General features: G+C 38.6%; 1 long non-coding RNA gene across 1 annotated transcript; it reads right to left on the bottom strand.

Annotated features, from left to right (window-relative positions):
- Positions 1-815: 815 nt before the first annotated feature.
- Positions 816-2,165, bottom strand: LOC135312893 (uncharacterized). Its single transcript, XR_010372515.1, has 2 exons — positions 1,779-2,165; positions 816-1,063 (listed from the first exon to the last, which is right to left on the bottom strand). It is a non-coding gene; the product is annotated as an uncharacterized LOC135312893 (long non-coding RNA).
- Between the last annotated feature and the right edge of the window lie 5,493 nt (positions 2,166-7,658).

A 7,658-nucleotide genomic window follows, 5' to 3' on the forward strand; every position in this document is an offset into this window, starting at 1 on the left:
ACAATGAGAAATAAAATATCTGTCCTCATGAAGTTTCCTAAAAATCCAAGTCAGATGGCTATTTTCTGCTCAGTTCCACCTTCACATTTGCTGGACCTTCAATAGAAAGTACTAAACCTGGACTAATGCCTTTGAACTCCTTTAATTCTCTCTTTAGAGGTAAAGAGGGTAGAAATCACTGCCGTATTAAAACTATTGGGGAAGCTCCAACTGACATAATTTGGTGACAGTATCTTAAATAAGGGCCTTTGGCAATATTAAAAAAAATATTAAGCCTGGTAACAGTATTGATTTTATCCACACAAGCTTAACTGAGGAGCAGTATAGTCCAGACCAATTAAAACAGAGTCTACTGCAAAATTACTCACTCTGAACATTGGTCAGGGACACATCAAAATGGTTTTAGAGAGTTACCCAGAACACCTGCAATCTGTGGGAACACCTGCTCCACTGTGATTACTGAGAAAGGAAGTCAGCATTTTTCGGTGTAAAACAACTCTTTCTTCAGATCAAAAGTAAAACAGAAAGACAGTAAGTTATTTCTGTAGAACTAGCATCAGCACAGAAAGAGAAGCAGCATGCTTGGAAGCATTTGCTCTGAAAAAAACCCAAACCCAACCCACTTGAAAATAACCGTGAAATGGAGGCTTCTATAATGATTACAATAGACTCTTTGTAGTATTACGAAGAAAGAAGTAGACTTCAAGTATAAAATTGGGTTTAACACACACAAAGTAATTTACTCCTTATTTTTACTCTCAGTTCTTTGAAACCCCCTATCTTTTTTTTTTTTTTTAATAATTCATACAGCAAAAGAAGTTTAGTGCTATTGATACAGAATCAAAATTACACATATTTGATCCAAATAGGATGGGTCCTTTTCCAAGGATCTTACATTATGGAGTCACTCTTTCCACTTCTAAAATCAAGTTGCTTCTGATGAGAAACACTGCAAGTCAGGTTAAATAGCATATGAAGTCCTGTAGAAATGTTTATTAAGAGCAGCTTATTCAAATCCTCATGGTATGGCATGACGTATAAGCTCTCTTCATAGACATTTTCCCTGGAAAGAAAGCAACAAAGAAGCTAAGAATGGCTGGAGTCCTTATAAAGCAGTATAAATTTTCAGGGACATAACTTTTCTCCTCCTCAAACCAACATGTCCCCATCCCAAGCATTTGCCACATGTTGATCTTTCAATGAAGATAATTCACATAAGACTAAACTACAGTTCCCCACCTACAAACTTGACAATTTTTCAGAGATTACTATTCTTTGTGTCTGGGTGGAAGGTGATTTCTTGTTCAAAGAAATAATAAGGTTAAGGAATGTTCTACAAGAGGAGACAAGAAAGATGCCAGTAAAATCTTGCACTCTTTTTTATTTTTGCTTTTTTTTTTTTTTTTTTAACCTCGTTATACACTGGAATCTTCTGTACTTGAAGAGAGAGAGAAGGAGTTTATGACCATGAATATATTTAATTGTCTTCATAGATGGAACTAACTTTTATAGATACAACATTATAAACTTCCACAATTTCCAGCATAGTTGACAGAACAAGACAGGAGAAGAATCTATAGATCTTTAAGGGGAAGAGTATAGGTATTTTTACAAGAACTTAAAATGATACTTTCAAATAGAACTGGTACAGAAAAAGAGGAAACTTTTGCATAATGCATTTATCATGTGAGAGCCAAAGTATCTGAAACTGAGAAAAGTATTCAGAGTAAGTAGTTTAACAGATAACCCTTTAATTAAAAAGTGGTGATTGCAGTTACCTGTGAAAAAGAAGTACTGGCTTTATACTCAGCTTTAACATATGTTATGCAACATGTCAACTAGTACAGATGAACCGTGCTCTTGCTTCATCAGTTTTACAGTCAGGATATTTTTAAACTGTCCTTAGTACCTGAATGGCTAATGTTTAACTAACTGTTTCACTCTGGGAGGTCCCAGCTACTTCCAACAAAAGCTAATAAAGGCAAGCTGTATTTCAGCTTTGCCTCTCCTACTTAACATCTAGAATCTCATTTGCAATTTTTTCCAGTAAAGGTCTATGTAGTTTATGTACATAAAAATTATATATATACACAAGTAGATCTGAATCATTGTGTTACTAGCATGGTTAAAGAAAACAAGACAAAACAAAACAGAAAAAAAAACCACACACACACACACACACACACACACACACAAAAAAAAAAACCAGCTGCTAGTTCTGTGCCTTCAAGGAAGCATTGCTGGAACTGATCATCCCTAAAAGCTATGCTGTTCTGGATTGCTCATGCTTGCAAAAATTCTGCAATTTTTAGCTTTCTTTTTGGATATCCAAACTTTTGTGCAGATTAGGTGTGACAGGGTAGAGGATATTTTTATAGTAGGATATTTTTATATTACTATATTTCAAATTTTTTCAATATTATAAAGAAATCACTAATGTTGCTACTAACTATAGTGTCAATTTACTATTTTCCCACAAGTTTTAGATGTCTTCAGTAAATTTAGACTTGGGCACCCCTATTTCTTGAGTCTAGTACAGCAATGTCTGTGCCCAACAGCATGCAAAGGGGTATTATATAGACCTCATGTCCAACTGCCTTCACTTTGTCGCCTTGTGTGCAGGTTCCCCCTCTGTGGCTGGGTTAGCTTTTTAGCACATTAATAAGTTACAAACATACTTCTGCAGCCCAAAGCAATGACTTTACTCAAGGTATATATTTAAGTAGTGAAAATAACCCTCTGGGTCCTGCAAAGTTACATGTTGTGATCTCCTTAACAGCACCAGGGAGAACATAGTTTATTTTGTGGAGGGTCATTGAAAGCAGCTGCCTGTGCAGTGCACCCTGTGCCTTTGGCAGTTCACATGACGCTCTTGCCGGGCTGAGCAGGCTACAAAAAGAGAAACACTTACACTGGCTCAGACCAAAGTGTGCTCTATCGCAGTGCCTGGCCCCAGGACGTGGAGGTTCCTGGTTGACCCGCCCCTGGCTGCGTCCAAGCTGGTTGGGGAAGTACCAGGAGGAGGAATCTTTCCAGGAGGAATCCCAGCTGCTGCATGGCTCATTTCTGTTGCCATGCCCTGTACAGCCTGGGTTGAGTGCTGCTGGGTAATATTGACTGGCTCCTGGGATGCTTTCAGGGGAACGCTCTGAAGGGTGTGCGGATCAGTGTTGCCTTCTGTTTTATGTCATTCCACATTTGGTTCCTGTAGTTCAATAATTTTTTCCTCCCTTCTCTCTGTATTTCTTCCACAAATCTAGTAACAATAAGTAACAATATAATAATAAGGCTGCTGCTTAGCCATGCTCTTCACACACAGACCTACAACCCAGAGGAATCCACAGATGGGCACTTTACTCATGTCCAGGGAGATGATCCTGGCATACACCAAGTCTACCATCTCCTCTGATGTATCTTTTCAAAGCTCGGATCCCTGCACATGAATCACAAACAGAGGAGACATAAAAGCTTTAAGCAAATTACCTTATTAGTTCCATGCTTCCTTTTTCTAAGCATTCAAGTTATCTGCCCAAATGACTGCTCACTGAGTCACATTCCTCCCTCACCGCTGTGTTTATCAACTATTTAGGTTACAATGGAAAATCCTTTAAGCATGACCTTGTCTCCTGAGGCCCTAATTCAGCAACACATTTAAGTATGCATCAGCATGCAGCCTTGTTCAGTGAAATACCATCAATTTCTTTGATAACTAACACATACCTAGTACAAGCAGCTTGCTGAAATGGGACCATAGTACCTTTTGTGTACACAAGTAATATTTTCAAGCCAAGTGAAAACAGAACCATATAAGAGAATATATGGTCAAGAAAGATGCAATTTGTTATTGTGGGAAAGCACATAGTTAAGAAGCCACATATTTATGAATGCCTGTAATTAAAAGTCATTCCCCTATTATAGACTTGGGTGGAGATGATTGAGTATCACTTCCAGTTATTGCTGTAAGAGCATGGAAAACCAGAAGACTGCTATGAAAAAACAAACCCAAACAATCTAATCTGAGTATTCCAGGAGACCCACTATTTCCAGAAGCTTTGATTCAAGGAAGAAGAGAGAGAAGGATAATGCAAAACACTAACATATCATGGACTTAATTATAATTTATTGATCTAAATTCATCTGCAAACTGTCCAAGAAACATAAGATTCAGAACAGAACTACTCTGGTGAACACATAAGGAACAAATAACTTTGCATCCTTGGACATAATTTTCTTCATTTCTTGCCATCAGCAGATTGAGACACAAAGGGTAGACCTGGCAAAAGACTGAAGTGCAGAACACTGGTAAATAATCTAGAAAATCTAAAATATAAAAAATAAATTACAAAAATGGCAGATTAGGGTACCTAAAGAAGCAATGATGAAGATGAGAGATGTAGCACTTTTACCACTGCAGAATTCAGATTTCTGCTTCACAAGGGCAATATTAGGATCAGTGTGTTAAAACACCCTGACAAAGATTGATGATTATGTTTTAGTCCTGTTAACAAGAAGAACGTGACGTGGCACTTCAGGCATGGTTTAGGAGACATGGTAGCGTTGGGTTGATGGTGGGACTTGATAATCCTAGAGGTCTTTTCCAACCTTAATGATTCTATAATAAGAAAGAAAATGTTTGCTGTGCATTTTATTTTTAAATGCATTTTGTCCTTTACATAGGTTTTAGTCCATATGTAAGCAGGCAATTCAGGCTGTCTAAAGACAATAGCTTTCTCAGAGTGTGATGTTTTTAAGCAGAAGCAGACTTCTGGTAGCCTACCAAGGTACCACGCTTTGGTATACAGCAAAAAACCATACAATTAAGTGATCTACTACTTCTTTCATAAGAAATGCAATTTTCTAAAACAAGAAAATTAACAGCTGTAATGAGTAGACATTCCTTGACTCTATGTCTTTAAGATGAACTGTATAGGCTGGTCCTCTGTCACATACTATTTAACGTTTTTATCAAGTATCTGGTGGCTGGTAAAAACAGTTGCTTCAAGAAAAGTGTATTGATGGCACAAGATCAGGTGTAGAACAGGAAAAAGGACAGAGTGAAACTGTAGGAACCTGCACAGCAGGATAACTTTGGTCCTTTCTAATAAAATACCCCTTATGGAGGCGCTACCTGCAGCTTAGGATAAACAAAGTGAAGCCTGGTGAGGCACTGTATAAAAATTCAATACAAACTCTTAGTACAAGACAGTGACAAGTATAATTAAAAGGACTGTGTAATGTATGAAAGAAGGAGGAAGAACTAGGATTAGAAGGATAAGTACAGGAACGTACAACACAATTCTTGTGTCCTTGTTTCTTATTTGTATGAGATTGTGGAAACTTCCTCTGTTCAAGTTGAAAAAATAAATTAAAAAAAGAAAAGGAAACCAAAACAATGATTACACAACCAACCAACCACTGGCACATTTGTACAGGTGTAACTGATCCTGGTTTTGAGTATGAAGTAAGCCTATAATTCACTTCCTTATGGCTTATCACATTCATGTGATTCTAAGCCTTTGAAGGACCAGTTTGAATCTGATGTTCCCATAAGGAGGTAGAAATATTTCATATGCAACTGGAGCAGATCTTCCACATTAATTTCTCCATGAGCAATCTGGTTTGTGCACACCACTACTACTCTGTGAACCTACAAAGCAAGCAGGGCCAATCAGGGGGCTGTTTTCAAAATGGCATATTACTCCACGTCATCCTAACCTGCACAGCCAGTGCATTTCAAGTGCTGAACAACTTGCATTATGCTGATATTTAAAGATGTCCACTTAGTTTCTCAATATGAAGACTTGAAGAAGGCTGGACATATTGTAAAACTGATATTTTGCTCCTCATAAAGCTAAGAACTGAAATATTCTTGAATCTGTTCAGCAAAAGGCTTGATAATAGCCAGAAATTCTTAGTCTAATCCTGATGAATTAAAATTAAATGCAGTCTTCTTTAACGATCATAACTGTTGAAACAAACAATTTAATTCCTTGGTATTTAGCTCAAGCGGCATTAGCCATTTGATACAGAGATCACTTGTGGTAGTCTAGAAAACTTTGTCAAGTTGAGAGGTACATGAGTTGAAGTACTCTCTGCAGCTTCTGCGTTTGACTGCAGCTTTGACTGGACTCCATTCTGGTGACTAGAGCAAGACAAGGTGAATTTTCATGTGGCAGTTTTAGAACCAAACTAAATGTATTCTGGAGGATGTAATTATGAAAGCCTTGCTTTAGGGGACCCTGTAGTGTCCTAATGGCTTGAAGTAGCCTGTTACAGTCAAGAAGTCAGACTAGAAGATCTTGACCAGCTCTGTGAATAGACAGAAGACATGGCACTGGCTCTATTTAGAAATGACCCACATGAAAGCCTGTGCATGTGATTGCAGGGATAGCAGAAAGAAGGAAGGGTAACAAGTTTTCTGGAAGAACAGAAAACGCGGACCAATGACTCCTGCTGATCTAGACAAAGACATCAGCACAATTAGCTGCTCTTCATTCTTGTTAGCAGCATCTAAATCTCTTTGAGAGTCTTAACCTGTTCCTACATTTTATTTGCCTTAGTTCGAAGAGGCTTCAAACCTCCTCTCTTCCATTCAGTCCAACACAAGATTTAAGTACTGAAAAGGTGTGTTGGGTTTTTTGTTCCTTATAAGAAAAAAAAAAAAAAAAGGAACAGTTTCAGGTGAAGTTGAAGCTTTCACAGATACTCACATATCTTTAATGCAGGGCGTAACAAGGCCTTCAGTACCAACTCTCCAAGTACACTCCCTACTGTGGCATTCTCACTGCCTCAAAATAACTCAGTGTGCAGTGCAGAGATACTAGTCTTTAATTAGAGACCAGAACAGTTTCAACATATGGGTCCAGATTCTATTCAAAGCAACTGTACTACAAGCGCACAATCCACCTTTTGTTGAGTTCAGCAGAAACATAACCTCCTGCCTTCAGTCTGGATATAATACAACCCTCCCTGAAATCAGCTTAAGTCACAATGGGGTGAATAATCAAGACTCAGGCTATTAACTAAAGTAACTGTTTACTGAAGTTTGTAAAAACCCTTTCCTTCACCCCTTAATAACGAGGCTGCCAAAGACTGGAGCCAGGCCCAGTGGTTCCCATTCGGTTCCTACAGCGTTTTCTTAACAGCAGCGTGGGCAGTTAAAAAAAAACTGCAACAATACTGAGGTTTTTGTGTGTGTGCAATCACTATAAATAAAGTTCATTTACAATTAAAAAAAGTCTGCATAACATTAGAGTAAGTAGTGTGGTGTGAGCTTGTAACATTGTAGGACTTCGGCTGTAGCAAGATCAAGGGTGGATCTGCTGAGCAGAGAGCGCTCTCCCCGCTGCAGGATGCACGTAAAGTCCAGGCACCAGGTTTGGGCATGTAGGTCCCCACTTCCTCCTTCCATCCCTGCCCCCTCTCCCCAGCCTCCCACCCCAAATTAAAGTCTTTGAGGAAAAGAAAACCAAATTGTCTTTGCTTTTGTTTTCTGTCTGAAAGCCAAGTTGCAGTGCAGTTGTTTTTTTTTTAGGTCTGGCAGTCCCATCAGTTGCCCTAGCCAGCTTGGTCAAGGCACAGTGAACTGACACGCAGTCTGATGCTCTGAAAAGGCTGAAGGGCAAATGACCTCTGTCCAAAAGTTACCATTAAGGCAA

This window comes from Phalacrocorax carbo, chromosome 3 (genome assembly GCF_963921805.1).
Source record: "Phalacrocorax carbo chromosome 3, bPhaCar2.1, whole genome shotgun sequence".
In the NCBI taxonomy this organism is placed as follows: Eukaryota; Metazoa; Chordata; class Aves; order Suliformes; family Phalacrocoracidae; genus Phalacrocorax; species Phalacrocorax carbo.